General features: G+C 36.4%; 1 protein-coding gene across 8 annotated transcripts in view; it reads left to right on the forward strand.

Moving 5' to 3' along the window:
• The first annotated feature begins 3,289 nt into the window (after positions 1–3,289).
• Positions 3,290–14,426, forward strand: part of KANSL1L (KAT8 regulatory NSL complex subunit 1 like) — a 120,469-nt gene continuing 109,332 nt past the window's right edge. For 4 of the 8 annotated variants that reach the window (XM_045559510.1, XM_045559518.1, XM_045559516.1 and 1 more), the window contains exon 1: positions 3,290–3,480. The gene's annotated coding sequence lies outside the window, so the exon portion shown is untranslated. Of the gene's footprint in view, positions 3,481–3,812; positions 4,664–10,947; positions 10,967–13,538; positions 13,612–14,426 lie in introns of those variants that run through there. The other 4 variants (XM_045559515.1, XM_045559511.1, XM_045559512.1 and 1 more) reach the window with 4 other exon arrangements.

Consider the following 14,426-nt stretch of genomic DNA (forward strand, 5'->3'; position numbering starts at 1 on the left):
TTATCACCTGTAGCCCTGCTGCTTCTCCTATTTCACTTTCTAAACCCGATCAAAAAAAATAATTAAATATACTACAGTATGACAGTGGAGGACATTGGCCCAAGGCACAGAAATATAGAGGAATAAATAGTACAAGCTCCCAATCTAGCTTTCTATTCTGAGAGGTAATGGGGAAAGAACTCTGGTTTTGGAGCCAGTCAGGTCTTTCTCCAAATCGAAGATTGGCCATGTATTACTGTAAGAGTCTGGGTACATTAACCTCACTGAGGTTCATTTGTTTTTCACTTGGAAAATCAGTGTAACACTCACTTTGCAGGAGGTAAAAATTAAAGGAATTCATTCATTCAACAATTATGTGTTGAGAACCTACATGTGCCAGGACCTGTGCTAGGCTCTGGGGATACATAGAGAGACAGATAACAAAGGTAGAAGAATCAAAATCTATGTTATGTTAGGTGGAAATAAGTGCTATGGAGAAAAATAGAGCAAGACAGTGGGATAGAAAGGGCTGTATTTGTAACCCCTCTGTGGCTGTGAGTTCTTTGAAACTAGGGATTGATCTTTCTCCTGTATCTCTAGCATATATTACAGTGTCAGCTGTATATTAAATACTGCATGAATGTTTCCTGAATGAAAGAAGTGACTGAATAAAAACCAGTGTTGAAGAAAGAAGTTAATCTCATGAAATCATTGTAATACTGCTTACCTGGACACTTTTGCATGCTTCCAGGCAGGTAATAATTATGTCAGCAAGAATGGTGCCCTTTCCTTCTCCTTGTTCTTGCTGGATCTTTAAATGTTCTAGTCTTACCACTGTTATATTTTTTTTTTCTTGGAAATCACAAGGCTTTTAATGTACCTTCCACAAATAATATTAAATATATCCTTGATTTTTTAAAAAATTAACTTTACGTGCACTTTCAGGCTCTTGCTGAATGAGTAATGCAGAAAACAATTTGACAAATGGTTCAGTATGTCAATTTGTTTTAATAAGGAGATTTGGTATTCTATTGTATCTGGAAAACTGGCATGTATATGCTACAAGTATATAAAAAAATCATGCTTTAGAATAGTATTCAGTGTCAAGGGACAGTGTGCTTAATATGTGGCCAAATGGGATTTAAAAAAACAACAAAAAGCCCAGTATGCAGTGTCATCTCATGCATATAAAAATACAGGAGGCCTTACAGATGATTGTGATTTTCTTATTTTATATGTGCTTTTCTATGTATTTTACATCAAACCCATATTATTTTGTTAATCATCTCCCCCATTCCTATTATTTTTAAAGTATCATAAGCTGAATACAAAAGAAATAAGAGAAATTTACATGTATGATGGCGTGATAGATTGAAATATATATTTAAGGACTGTAAAATTTGGCAGACTGCAGGGCTGACTACAAGATAAAAGACACAATTCATCTGGAGTACTGGAAACTGCTTATCGCCCACCGTTGCTTGATGAACAAATTAGATAATGTATGTAGTACTGCTTTATGAATTATTAGTTGTGCTATTAACAAAGCTTAATGTCTATGTCATCCACTATAAACTTCCTGAGGGCAGGCACTTTGTTTACTGCTGTACCTACACTGCCCATCACAAAATATGCACAAAATATGTGTTCAGTAAGCATTTGGTAAATATATGGATATTTTGTTTTGGTAACTAATAATTATTTCACAGGAGAATGCTGTACCATCAAATGATTTGATGGCTCTACGATTCTCTCGGGTTAAAATCTGAATTCCTGTCATTAAAGATTTATCCAATCTAGTTGACAATGTGCTTTTCCACCCCAACATGATACACACAACTTTAATTCAAGCCACTTAAAGATACTATCTCCTGAAGTATATATCTCTGCCTAAAATCTTTTAAAACGTCCAGCTTAAATCCAAAATCTTCCTTCCATCTATCTAAACATGTTTATTTGACTTCTCAGACTGGTAATTTTTTAAACAACTTGTAAAATACTTTGTTCGTTTTTGCATTTATGTTCCCGGGGACTAGGACAGCCCTTTGAATATGGTAAATAGCCAATAAATATTTGTTGATTTAATTGTTTTCACAACACACCATTAGCTTACAATTTTTTATTACAAATGCAATTCATCATAAAAAATTATTTCAGTAATGTCACAATCTACTAGAAGGACCAGGAACAAGTAGTTCATTTTCCAATTCCAGTCATCTGTGGAATGGATTATGCTTTGTTATAACTCCAATTCCTTGGCTTTCCCTCCCCCGCACCCTCCACCTTCCGTGTTCTTATTCAATTAACAAGTTTGAAATAATGGCAACTGTCATTCTGGATCTAAAATCTTAGTGCACTTCACCCCCTAAATCATTTTATGTGCAAATTAAGTGTTTAGGGAAGCCTGTACTCCATCATCTACGAAACTATATTTAGAGTTCAGATTTTTAGAAAAAAATGAGTGCGTAGCTGAGGAAATGCCATGGTGCAGTTTAGTGGTAAGTGGAGCTCTGGGCCAGGTGCGAGACTCTTTAGAAATGTTTTTGTGTCCCTGGCCAACTATCTCCCCTTAAAACCCTGTTTATTTATTTGACAGCGCTACTGCAGAACGGAGTTAACTCCGACGCTACTCAAACCAGTGTTGTGGAGACTTTAAAATGCTCGCCCTGGCAGCTCCTTTTTATGATAAAACAACCCAGCTGGATCCAAGACAAATTTGTCACCTACTCAGGGCCCCTCCGAGGTGGTACAGAATTATAACTGGATTTGAGCGCACAGCCCACATAAACGCAAACGTTCAGAGACGTACAGACTTGACAACTGTGACAAAGCTCTGTCAAAATCTGCCCCTCGGGCGGCCGGGCGGGATGACGGGGACTTCAGGAGCCCCGAGGCCCCAGAGCGGGCAGCAGGGCGGGAAGCAGCCTGACTTTCCCCAGCGCTTTGTTTTTCCTGTCACCGTGGTACAAAAATAGCAAAGCAGGGGCGGGAAGTCGCCCGGCCGTGTTTTGGTTTTCTGTTCCCTCCCCTCAGGCTGGCACGCGGAAAGGGGAAGGAGGAAGCGGGAGCGGCACGGAACCCGCCCCGAGGGAGCCGCGGTGCCTCTGCAGCAGGATTCGGGCGTCGCGCTCCGGCCACTTCCAGAACGCTCGCAGCTGCTTCTGCAGGCCCCGCCCCCTGCCGGGGTTTCCCCGCCACCCGCTCTTATTTGCATGGCGCTGCCCCTCCCCCGTTACCATTGGCCGGCATTAGGCCCCGCCCCCTCCCCCCTCCCGACCGCAGCAGGGTTCCATCCCCCGAGCTGCCCGGAGCTGTGGGCAGCGGGCGGACTGTTAAACCGCGGCGGCGGCGGCCGGGGCGGGAGCAGGGCGCGCTCTGGAGACGAGTCAGCGGCGCCCCGGGTGGGGGGAGGCGGGCAGGCAGCTAGAGATCACCTCAGCAGCCCCCACCACGGCCGGACCGAAGGTGCGGCGGCGGAGGGGAGCCAGGGCGCCCCAGCAGGCGAGTGGCCGGCGTCAAAGCGGCGGGCTGAGGGGGGTGGGTCTCCTCTGTCGGGGACGGCTGCAGCGCGGGGAGGGGAGAGCGAAGATTGCCGGGTGGACTTGCGGGCCAGGTGACCGACTGGCAGCCCCCTCGCTCACCGAATCCTCTGGGCTGCTGGACTCTGGGTCCCGGCACAGGATCGCACTCTAGGGCAGGGGTCGGACTGCAGCCAAATTTAAACGGCTAAACCTAACAGCCTTGGCAGGAGCTGAGGGAAGGGGAAGGGAGGGGTGGAGGGAGGAGTGGGGGCGGACCTAGACGCAGGTCACGTGAGGGGAGGGGCTTGGCAGGCCTCCCTTTTGTTTTGGCTGGCGCGTGCGCAGAAGGCGGAACACGTGGTCTCCTGGGCCCGCCCCTGGCCTTAGCGGCTGCGCCTCACGCAACGCGGGTGTGGTGACGGGTGGTTGGGGCAGCTCTAAGGCGGAGCTGCGTGTATTAGATGTGACCCTTATTTTATTTATTTATTTCATACTTTATTTCAGGCTAACGTCGGTTTGGCGTTTAGAATTCGGTGGGACGGAGGGGAACCTAGGGGATAATTGAGGGATGGCGTTTCCTATTTGTGTCAGTTCTGGGTGTGCTGAGGAAGGGACCAGTCTTGCTGGAAAAATTGAGAATGCTTGGTGTTTGGCAGCAAGAAATACGAGGAGGTGTCCTGGTCGTTTCAGAGACGACAGGAAAGGAGGAGGCTGGCTTTGCAGCCAGGAGAGCAGGCACTGGGGGGACGTTCTTGTAACGTTTTCTTACTCCGAGAGAGTTAGCGTTTGGTTCCCTGCGCGCTCTGCCCTTCTGATCCAGCAGTATGGAGAGATTTTGTTTCTTTTTTTCTTTTTTAAGTTGTGGGAAGCGCATTCCGTTTTTGATTCCCCAAACTGGCGAGATTTAAGAGAGTAGTTTCCTTCGCCTTTCCGTAGCCAGTTAGCGTAAGTTCGTGCTGAGTTTGGGTCAGTAGAAACGTTTCTTAAATACTGACTGGATGGGGCAGTTTTGTTAGCAACAAAACCAAAGTGAAATGTTTGTGAATACTGCGGACAAAACTGGCAGTGTTTTTGACTAGGAAAAAGTGGTTCTAAAAACAATTCAATATTGGAGAAAAACCCGGTGTTCTGGAATGCAGATGGCTTGAGAAAGTCGCTTAGCAGTGAGTGAATGTCTCTGCTTTTCCGATTACTAGCTGTTTCCTTGGGCAAGTCAAAACCTCTCATCTCAAATTTGTTTCCTCTTGTAAATAGTTTCATGATACAGTCCCCTGCCTTAAGAGATTGTTGTGAAGATCAGATGCCTTCTGTTAGTAAAAGTGATTTGTAATCTACAGACACAGAAATTGCCAAGTAACATGATTTCATAACAAAAGTCAGTTTTTTAAAAGCCAGCATATTGAGGCAATATAAACAACAGATGAGTCACAAATGGGATATATTTGATTATCTTCAAAATCTATTGTAACTATTATCTGATTCTCCCTCAGTTTCTACCTACTTAAATTAGTGTCCAGGTCTGCCTCCATTTCTCATAGTTTTAGTGGCTAATCTACGTGGTTTAATCTATCATGACTTCTCTTTCCCAGCCTTTCTGGAGTAAGTTTTTGTGTGAAACTCCTCTTAATCCAGGCAAATTCTGTCCCGTTGACTTTTACGTTTACATTTTTATTTTGTTTCGTGGTAGGTGCCTTTTTCAAATAATAATTGCGTATTTCATTAAATATTATCTATTATAAAATCATTTGGAAAATAGAAAAGAGTGCAAATAAGAAAAATAAAAATACTTTGTATTTCTTTCTAAATATTTCTCTATGCATGTATGTGTATTTTTCCTAAAACTGGGATCATACGGTATTTTCATTTAACTTTAATTCAGGCATTTCCATATCATTAAATATTCTTTGAAAAAATATTTTCAATAGCTGCTTAACATTTCATCATGTTACTATCATATTTTAAGTTTTTCCTATTGGAAGATATTTGGGATATTTGTAATGTTTTTCTAGTATATATTTTACTACAGAAAATACCCTTTTACATGAGTCTTTGAAATTTTCTCCCCTTAGATTTGTAGAAGAGGAATTACTGGGTTAGAGTCTGTTTTTTGTTGTTTGTTTGTTTTGAGGCTCTTGTAATGTCACCAAATTACTTTCCAAAACGTTGTATTGATTTTCACTGATCCCGTGGTATTGAGCATGCCTCCCATTATGTCTTTGCTTATCATCCATTATTAGGCTTTAAAATGAAAACCTTGCTTTAATTTGCATTTAAATTTTTTTCACCTTTGTCATGTATCTGTTTTATTTTTCTAATTTATTGTAAGATGTTTGAAAGAAAGAAATATCTTTTGTTATTTGACATGCTGCAAATCACGTAGTGGGTGCTCAATAAATACTTGCCAATTGGCTATTAATATTTACCTTTTTTTATCTCTGGAAGGTCAGGAAATTGTGTCTTTTGCTTTTTGTCTTAATTTATGAGTCTATTGTTAGTAGTAATAGACTATTATTGTTTGATTCATTACTTTTTGAATACTTGTCAGGTGGAGCCTCACTGATCTTATCATAATTGTCTACTAAAAGGTCCAGTAGTTTCCCATTGTCCAATTGCTGCATTGTCCAAGAACTTCATCCAATTTTGATGCCATTTATCATAACTTAAGACTATTTCATTTCCTTTACTCATTCATGTGTCTCTATGGAATTAAAGATTTCACTCTGATCATTCAAGTTGTAGTCTTTTCTGTTTGACAAAAAGATGCCTAGTATCTAAAATTTCTTTATTATTCAGGTTGTTCTTGATAGTCCAGCTATTATTGCCTATAGCATCCTTTACTGCCCCTTAATCTATCACATAACTATTAATGTGTAATATGTAATTCTTGTTTTCATGATGTTTTTTTTTGTTCAGTTATCTCTTCCTATCCTTTTACATTTGTCTATACAGTATTAGATGGTAGTTGAAGGAGACAGAAAGCTGCTTCCTTCAGGTTTAGAATACTGTTTAAGGTTGTTCACTGATTGGGATCTTCAAGATATAAACATAAGAAATGGGGCTGCTTGCAACAGAAGTGACACCTAATGGGCAAGTAGCAACCAGCTTATTGACTTTAAAGCGTATCATTTCTTATGTTTCTATCCTTAAAGTTGTTACTGTATTACAGTGCTGTAATGAAATACTGTAAATAATGATGACCCTGAGTCATAAATACAATTTTACCTTATTTTTAGTATAGTCAATTTGGAAAGGCAAGGAAAGCGTATCATTTCCAAGAGATTTCTACCTTTTTTTTTCTTTTAAATGTTCTCCTGTAGGGATTTTTCACTGAACTGTTTATTCCCTAATCATGTAGGGTAAATAAACACTCAGCAAATGTTAATAAAAATGATAATATTATAGTTGCCACTAGACAGGCTATGATAAAAATCTGAAGACAGTTCATAATGGAAAATTTTAATACTTGATGTTATTTTTAGGTTCTTAGAAACATTTCCACATGGATGTGAAAATCCATTTATAATATTGAGGCTTTGTTAATATTTTTTAAATGGTAATGAACTTTGTATTCATTCATTTGTAACATTAAAGCTTTGTTTCCAGTACTATATGATAAAGAATTCTCAAATATGTTATTTTTAATAATTAAAAACATTTTTTATTTCTTAGTAGGTCATTAATCAGTGTTTAACCATGTGAAATTAAATTGAAGCCAAAATATATAGACTGAGCAAGTGTGGTAGTGCACTCCTCAATGTAAATTTCTGGATCCAAGTTGATGTACACACACAAAAAGACTCTTCATTTATATTCCTATGAGTCATACACTTATAACTGAAAAGTAATAATTCTGCTTGAAGTATGATCTGTTTGATGTATTATGTGGCCACCCAAGTGGCTTTATCTTTAATTTAATCCCTTTAGTCTTCAAAGAGAATTCCTTTTTAGGCATAGTTTTCAAAGTGGAAGAAGTTCTTGCTTATAAACATCATTGAATACAAAGTACTAAGTTAACCATATCCTGGTCATGCCAGTTACCGCAGTGTTTCCTGCTGTAAATTGAGAATTCCCATAAAGTGGCATAAAGAAATCTTGAAAACACAACACTGCATTTTGTATTCGTATCTTCCATTAATTCCTATATTTTTGAGGAATTAAATTGTACCAATGTGAGCTCATTCTCCTTACTTTTGTTGTTTTAATTGGATTTTTCGTTTATGTGTTATGAATCAGAAATTTTGAGTCCCCTTCCTTAGGTTTTAGTAATAATGTTTAAAAGGCTTCTCATATTTTGCTGAGAGAGTTTATCTTCCTACTCTTTCTTACTGTTGTTAGTGTGGGTCAGCTAATCTGAAACATATATAAGTCACAAGTGTGGAAATAATATTTAATATTTGATCCTATTTAAGGGTTCTCCTCTTTCAAAATACTATTAGTAGTCTTTTCACTTTGTCTTCACTTAGGGATAAATTTGCTTTCTTTCTGATACTTCTATTCCATTTTTTTTTTTTAATTGATCTGTGTTTAGGAGAACTAGGATTATCCAAATTCCGATTGAAAGAGTAAATGTAATGTTTAGGGGGGTATATTTGGAAAGACTATTTTCCATGAACGCTATATGGAATATATGTATGCATTCTAGAATACAAATCATAATCAAAATCTGGAGCAGTATTTTAGGGGATACCAATTCTGATTTGGATTTTAATCATTAATGTACATTCTAAGGAGGAAGGGTGGTGCTTATCTAGATTATCAATTTCAACTCTGAAGGTAGACTAGATTAACAGATTTTTTATTTTTCTTTAGGACATTTATAAAAAATTATTTGGAATATATGACCTATATATTAATTTCTAAAGGCCTGATTACTGTCTGAACCAACTTAGTAATTTTTGACTTGATAATTAATATGTACATGCAACTTTTGAGGGATGACAGCTTTTTCATGATATCCCAGGGGATTAGATTACATTTAATTAATGCTAACTTTATAAATACAAATGATTGGTAAATATTAAAAATACAGATTAAGCTACTAATGGAAACATTCTGGAGACAACAGGGCAAGGCCTTTAATTTGTAGTACAGTAGTCCCCCTTTATCCTTGGGAGATATGTTCTAAGACCCCCAGTGGATACCTGAAACCACAAATACTACCAAACCGTACAGTTATGATGTTTTTTCTTAGACTTACATAAGATAATGTTTAATTTATAAATTAGGCATAGTGAGATTAACAATAACGAATAAAATATTAATGGAACAATTATAGCAGTATACATAAAAGCTATGTGAATGTGTGCACAGTTTCGCTTGTTCTCTTTCTTTCTCTCTTCCTGAAAATATCTTGTACTTACCTATTTTCAGGCTGTGATTGTTGGCACGTAACTGAAACCATAGAAAGTGAAACTGTGGGCCGGGCATGGTGGCTCATGCCTGTAATCCTAGCACCCTGGGAGGCTGAGGCGGGAGGATCACTCTAGGTCAGGAGTTCGAGACCAGCCTGAGCGAGACCCTGTCTCTACTAAAAATAGAAAGAAATGATCTGGACAGCTAAAAATATATATAGAAAAAAATTAGCCAGACGTGGTGGTGCATGCCTGTAGTCTTAGCTACTTGGGAGGCTGAGGCAGAAGGATTGCATAAGCCCAGGAGTTTGAGGTTGCTGTGAGCTAGGCTGATGCCATGGCACTCTAGCCAGGGCAGAAGAGCGAGACTGTCTCAAAAAAAAAAAAAAGAAAAAAGAAAGTGAAACTGTGAATAAAGGGCAGGGACTATGGTAGTATAATTTCAGAACAACTAATAACTAATGCCTTCCTTGATTCATAGTGATGTTCTTTGGATTAAATTGTAGACCAAAAATTAGAATATATGGTATAAACTTAACTTTGCAATGCCCGATTGTTTTTGCTGGATTAATTTGATTTTATTGATAATAATGAAATTTAATATAACTAAAAAAAATTGCTTGTAGTTTTAAAAAATGTTGATTATTTAAAGTCATAAACTTTGGCTTATCTTACTGAAATTCTCTCTCTGGTTGGTATTTTTTCTGAGACTTCTAAGAAAAATGGATATATATTGAGATCTGGATTGTTTACTGGACTATTATTTGCTTGGCGGATATCTATAACTGTACCGTTATAGTTTTTGTTTTTTTGCCACCCATAAAATTTCTGGGCTGCGCATGTGCTAAGGAATTTTTTTTTAAGTTGAACTGGAATGTAAGTTGAAAATTCTGTTGTAAAAACATAAAAGGGAAATTCCTACCCAAGAAGTATAATTGGTTTTTGACTTATCTAGAACTATTGCTTATTGACAGAGAATCAGGATTATCTAGTTGCTTTCTTTGAAAGAGTACTGATATAGTTTCTTAACTTACAGTTTTGCTTTGTAAATTCTGTTAGCTTGATATTTTAGTTTCTGTATGACAAAAACAAGTTTAATTTTTTCTCAGTTTTCTCCCTTCCAGGTTCTTTGAAGTCCTGTGTCATTAGACTAAACTCTTTTCAAAAAGGGACCTGTTGTGCCTGAGTATCTTAGGTGTATAGGAGATAAGTAATCATCAAAGATAATGATGGTACCTGGAGCAATAGAGTATAATATTTTAACAGCTGGAAAGGCATTTGGATTTAACTAAGATTCAAATACTCCCTTCCCCCAATTAAGTGTATAATTAGAAACTTGAATAATTAGAAGTTAAATATCAATAGGAAGATCAAGATGCTTTTCAGAAAGGTATTTGAGGATTTGCCTTTTCCACATTCTTTCTGGATAGCCTAGAATACTAAAGATGACTAAAAATAATAAAACTAGATTTGGCTAAAAAATTGGGGGACTCAAATATTATAGTTGATAGTTGATTCCTGCTCACTTAGAGGGACCATATACTTTATTATGCTTTGTACTGGCCAGTACAGTAGTCCCTAACCACATGTGAGTATTGAGCACTTGAAATGTGGCTATTCCAACATTGAGATTGTGCTAAAAGTAAAATAAACACTGATTCGAAGACTTGACACACATGCAGAGGAATGTAAAATATCTCATCAAGATTTTTTATACTGATTACATGTTAACATAATATTTTGTATATATTGGGTTAAATGAAATTTAAATTAATTTTCCTGTTTTACTTTTTAAAATATGTCTAGTAGCAAGTTTAAAATTACATATGTAGCTCACATGTATCTATGGAACAGTGACATTCTACTAATATTTCCTAACCTGTTTTGCCTTTAGACTCCTTTCACGGTAAAATAGCTCATGAACCTCCTTCCTTGAAATTTTTAAGTAATTTTATCATTTTGGATAGTGTTCAAGAAATACTTATTAAGAGTCTGCTGTATGCCAAAAATATTCTAGAATACAGCAATGAATGAAAACATACAAAACCTACCTTCATACAGCTTTCTATTGGAAAAAATGTGATAAAGAAGTAATTTTTAGATGAACTATTTGTTGTAAGTATACTATTATTATATATAATTTCACATAATTTTAATATAGTGCTTCATTTATCAAGTGATAGTTTGTCATTACTGTTTTAAATATTTCTTCTTTCTCTTCTCGTACTGGTATTCCTATTACATGTTACACCTTTTATAGTTGTCTCACAGTTCTTGGATATTCTGTTCTGTTTTTTCCCCTCCAATCTTTGTTCTTTTTCCTTTTCAGTTTTGGAGGTTTCCTTTGATATATCTTAAAGCTCAGAGCTTCTTTCCTCAGCCGCATCCAGTTTACTAATGAGACCATCAAAGGCATTCTTCATTTCTATAAGAATGAAGACTGCTAGAGGGTTTTAGATCTCTAGTGTTTCTTTTTGATACTTTCTTAGAGTTTCCATCTTTCTGCTTACATCACCCATCTATTGTTGCACATTGGCTATTTTTTCTATTAGATCTCTTAGCATATTAATCATAGTTGTTTTAAATTCCTGGTCTGATAATTCCAACATTTCTGCCATATATGAATCTGGTTCTGATGTTTGCTTTGTCTCTTCAAACTATGTTTTTTGCCTTTTAGTATGCCTTGTAATTTTTTGTTCAAAGCTAGACATGATGTACTGAGTAAAAGAAACTTCAGTAAATAGGACTTAATAAGATATGAGGGTAGGGGAGATGTTCTATAGTCCAGTGATTAGGTCGGTTTTTTAGTGAGCCCTTGGCCCTGGGCTGTGAACTTCCTAAGTGCTTCTCAGTTTTCCTTCCCTTAGGTAGGATAGGATGGCTAGAAGGAGCTGGAGTTGGGTATTTCCCTTCTCTCATGTGGAAGACTAGAGTATGTTGGAGTTGGGTACTTCTTTAATTTATATCTAACTTTAAAAAAACAAGAATTTTCAACAGATTTCTTAAAAATATGCCATTAGTTACTTCTTTATTCTCATCTTGATCTCTCTAGTGTTTGATAGAACTGACTGTGTAGGGTTTATACACTTTTTAAACACTTTGGTATCTTGATTTTATATACTTCTGGATTTTCTTCTGCCTCACTGATAACCTTTCCAGTCTCCTCTTAGGGCCCATCCTTCATTGTAGCTCCTCTTCCTTTGCTCAAATAAACGTGAGTGAACCTCCAGGTTTGGTTCTGGTCTCCTCCAGGTTTGGTCCTGGACTCTTTTTTCTTTTTTGCTTATACTCTCTCAATAAACTCTTCTAGTCCCTTGGCCTTAAGTACAATTTAAATAATCTAGCTATGACTTCTCACTTAAACTCTGGAATTCTTTGTATAGCTAATCTACTTGGATGGCTAATGACACTTCAAAAGTAGTAATAACATTTCCCAAACAGAACCTTTTTTCTCTCCTTCGAACTCCGTCTTCTCAGGTCTGCCTCACTTAGAAAATAGCACTACTGACGACCCAGTTGCTCAAGCCAAAAACCTAGGAGTCATCCTTGATTCATTTCTTTCCCTTAAGTCTTAGAAAATGTTGATCATCAAAAGTGTTGTTGACTCTGCCTTGAAACATGTTCTAAATTCATTCATTTTTCTTCATTTCTACTACTACCTAACTAGTCCAAGCAACCACTACCATCTCTCATTTGGATTACTTCAATAGCTTCCTAATTGGTCTGCTTCCATTCTTGCTCCATTACAAATCTTTTCTTTACAGAACAGCCAGAGTAATTTTTAAAAAATAAAAATTTCAGTGAGATTAAGTTATTCCCTCATATAAATCTCAGGTGGCTTTTCTTTGATTTATACCTAAAATGTCCGTGGTTTGGCACTTACCTACCTCTCTAATCTTAATAACTGTTACTCTCTCTCTGACTCATTATGTTCTAGTCATATTTGCCATTGTTCCACAAACACACCAAATTTATTCCCACCTTAAAGCTTTCTGTTTATCTTTTTTTACTTGAAGGCACATAATCCCAAATTCTTGGTTAGCTTGTTATTGTCATTTCAGATCTCAGAGCAGATGTCACCAACAGAGAGGCTTTTTCTCATCTAGAAATCTAAATTTATTCCTACTTCAATGTAGTCATGTTGTATACTATGTTTGATTTTCTTAAAAACACTTATGGAACCTTTTTTTTACTTAATATTTTCTTATTTTATTCTGTAGCTATCATTTGTTAGAATGTAAGCTCTGTGAGAGTAGAAACCTTACTTGTCATGTTCACTGCCACCTTTCTCTAGTACCTTAGGATAGTATCTGTCACATGTTGCTCATAAATATGAATGAACCAAATTGGTGAATGTTTGGTTTTAGATTGAATATTATATTAAGTGGAGACTAAAAATCTAGTATCTACCAAAAATATATAAAATTATTTTTATGATTTAATATTGGCTATTTCTTCATTTTCTGCTTTAAAAAAAGTTAACTGGCTTATTTCTAAACTTTTTGAATTTTTATTTTGTTTTTGAAAGATGAAATAGTTTTTCAGCTGTCATTCACAAACACTTCTCTATAAATAATTTGTTATGGTATGGATAGTCTTTATGTCCCAAATGAAAACCAGATGGCTTTACTTGTAGCTAGATACTCTCACTGTCTTATTTTTAAATTGGCTTTTGAAATACTGGAGACACATTTAAGTGCTATATAAAAGTTGTGATTTTATGAAATACAGCTTATGGAACTAATGGAAACCATCTTGAGGTGAATTTATACAATTTTTATTTATTTATGCTTTTCAAATCACTTTTCCTCCTTATACTTTCTGCCTTTAACCAATCATGCACTGTGTATGTAAATGAAATAATACCCAATTAAGAATAAATACACTTTAAAACTGTATAGTGGTCAAAACCATTATTCATCATTAACCTGAATGATAAACTCAGTGACTTTCAGTAGTATGCACATCTAATTTCTACTAACCCCTGAACACATATCTTCTGAATATATGTATCAGAGGCTCCCAAACTGTTCTGTTTTAAATAATTTTGTAAAAGTTTATCTTAATATTTATTTTAATTTTTAGGAAATCCAATTTAACATTTTTTTCTTTTATGAATAATGCATTTGGTGTTGTGTCCAAAAAACCTTTGCTTAACTCAGTGTCACAAGATTTTCTCTTATTTTTTTTTTAAAGAAGTTTTATAGTTTTAGGTTTTACATTTAGGTTCGTGATTCATTCTGAAAGATCTGACCATTTTTATATAAGGTATTAAGTATGTATTAAGGTTCTTTTTTTTTTTGCATATGGGTGTTTAGTTATTCCAGAACCATTTGTTTAAAAAAAACTAGTCTTCTACACTTAATTGTCTTTGCATCTTTGTAAAAAAAAATCAATTGACCATACATGTGTGGGTCTATTTCTGAGCTCAGTATGTGTCCATCCTTTTGCCAATGCCAAAATATATTTGCTACTGTAAATTGATAGATAGCATGAGTCCTTCAGCTTTGTTCTTTTCCAAAGTGTTTTGGCTATTCTAGTTCCTCTGACTTTCTATATAAATCTTTGAATCAAC

This window comes from Lemur catta, chromosome 8 (assembly GCF_020740605.2).
Source record: "Lemur catta isolate mLemCat1 chromosome 8, mLemCat1.pri, whole genome shotgun sequence".
Classification (NCBI taxonomy): Eukaryota; Metazoa; Chordata; class Mammalia; order Primates; family Lemuridae; genus Lemur; species Lemur catta.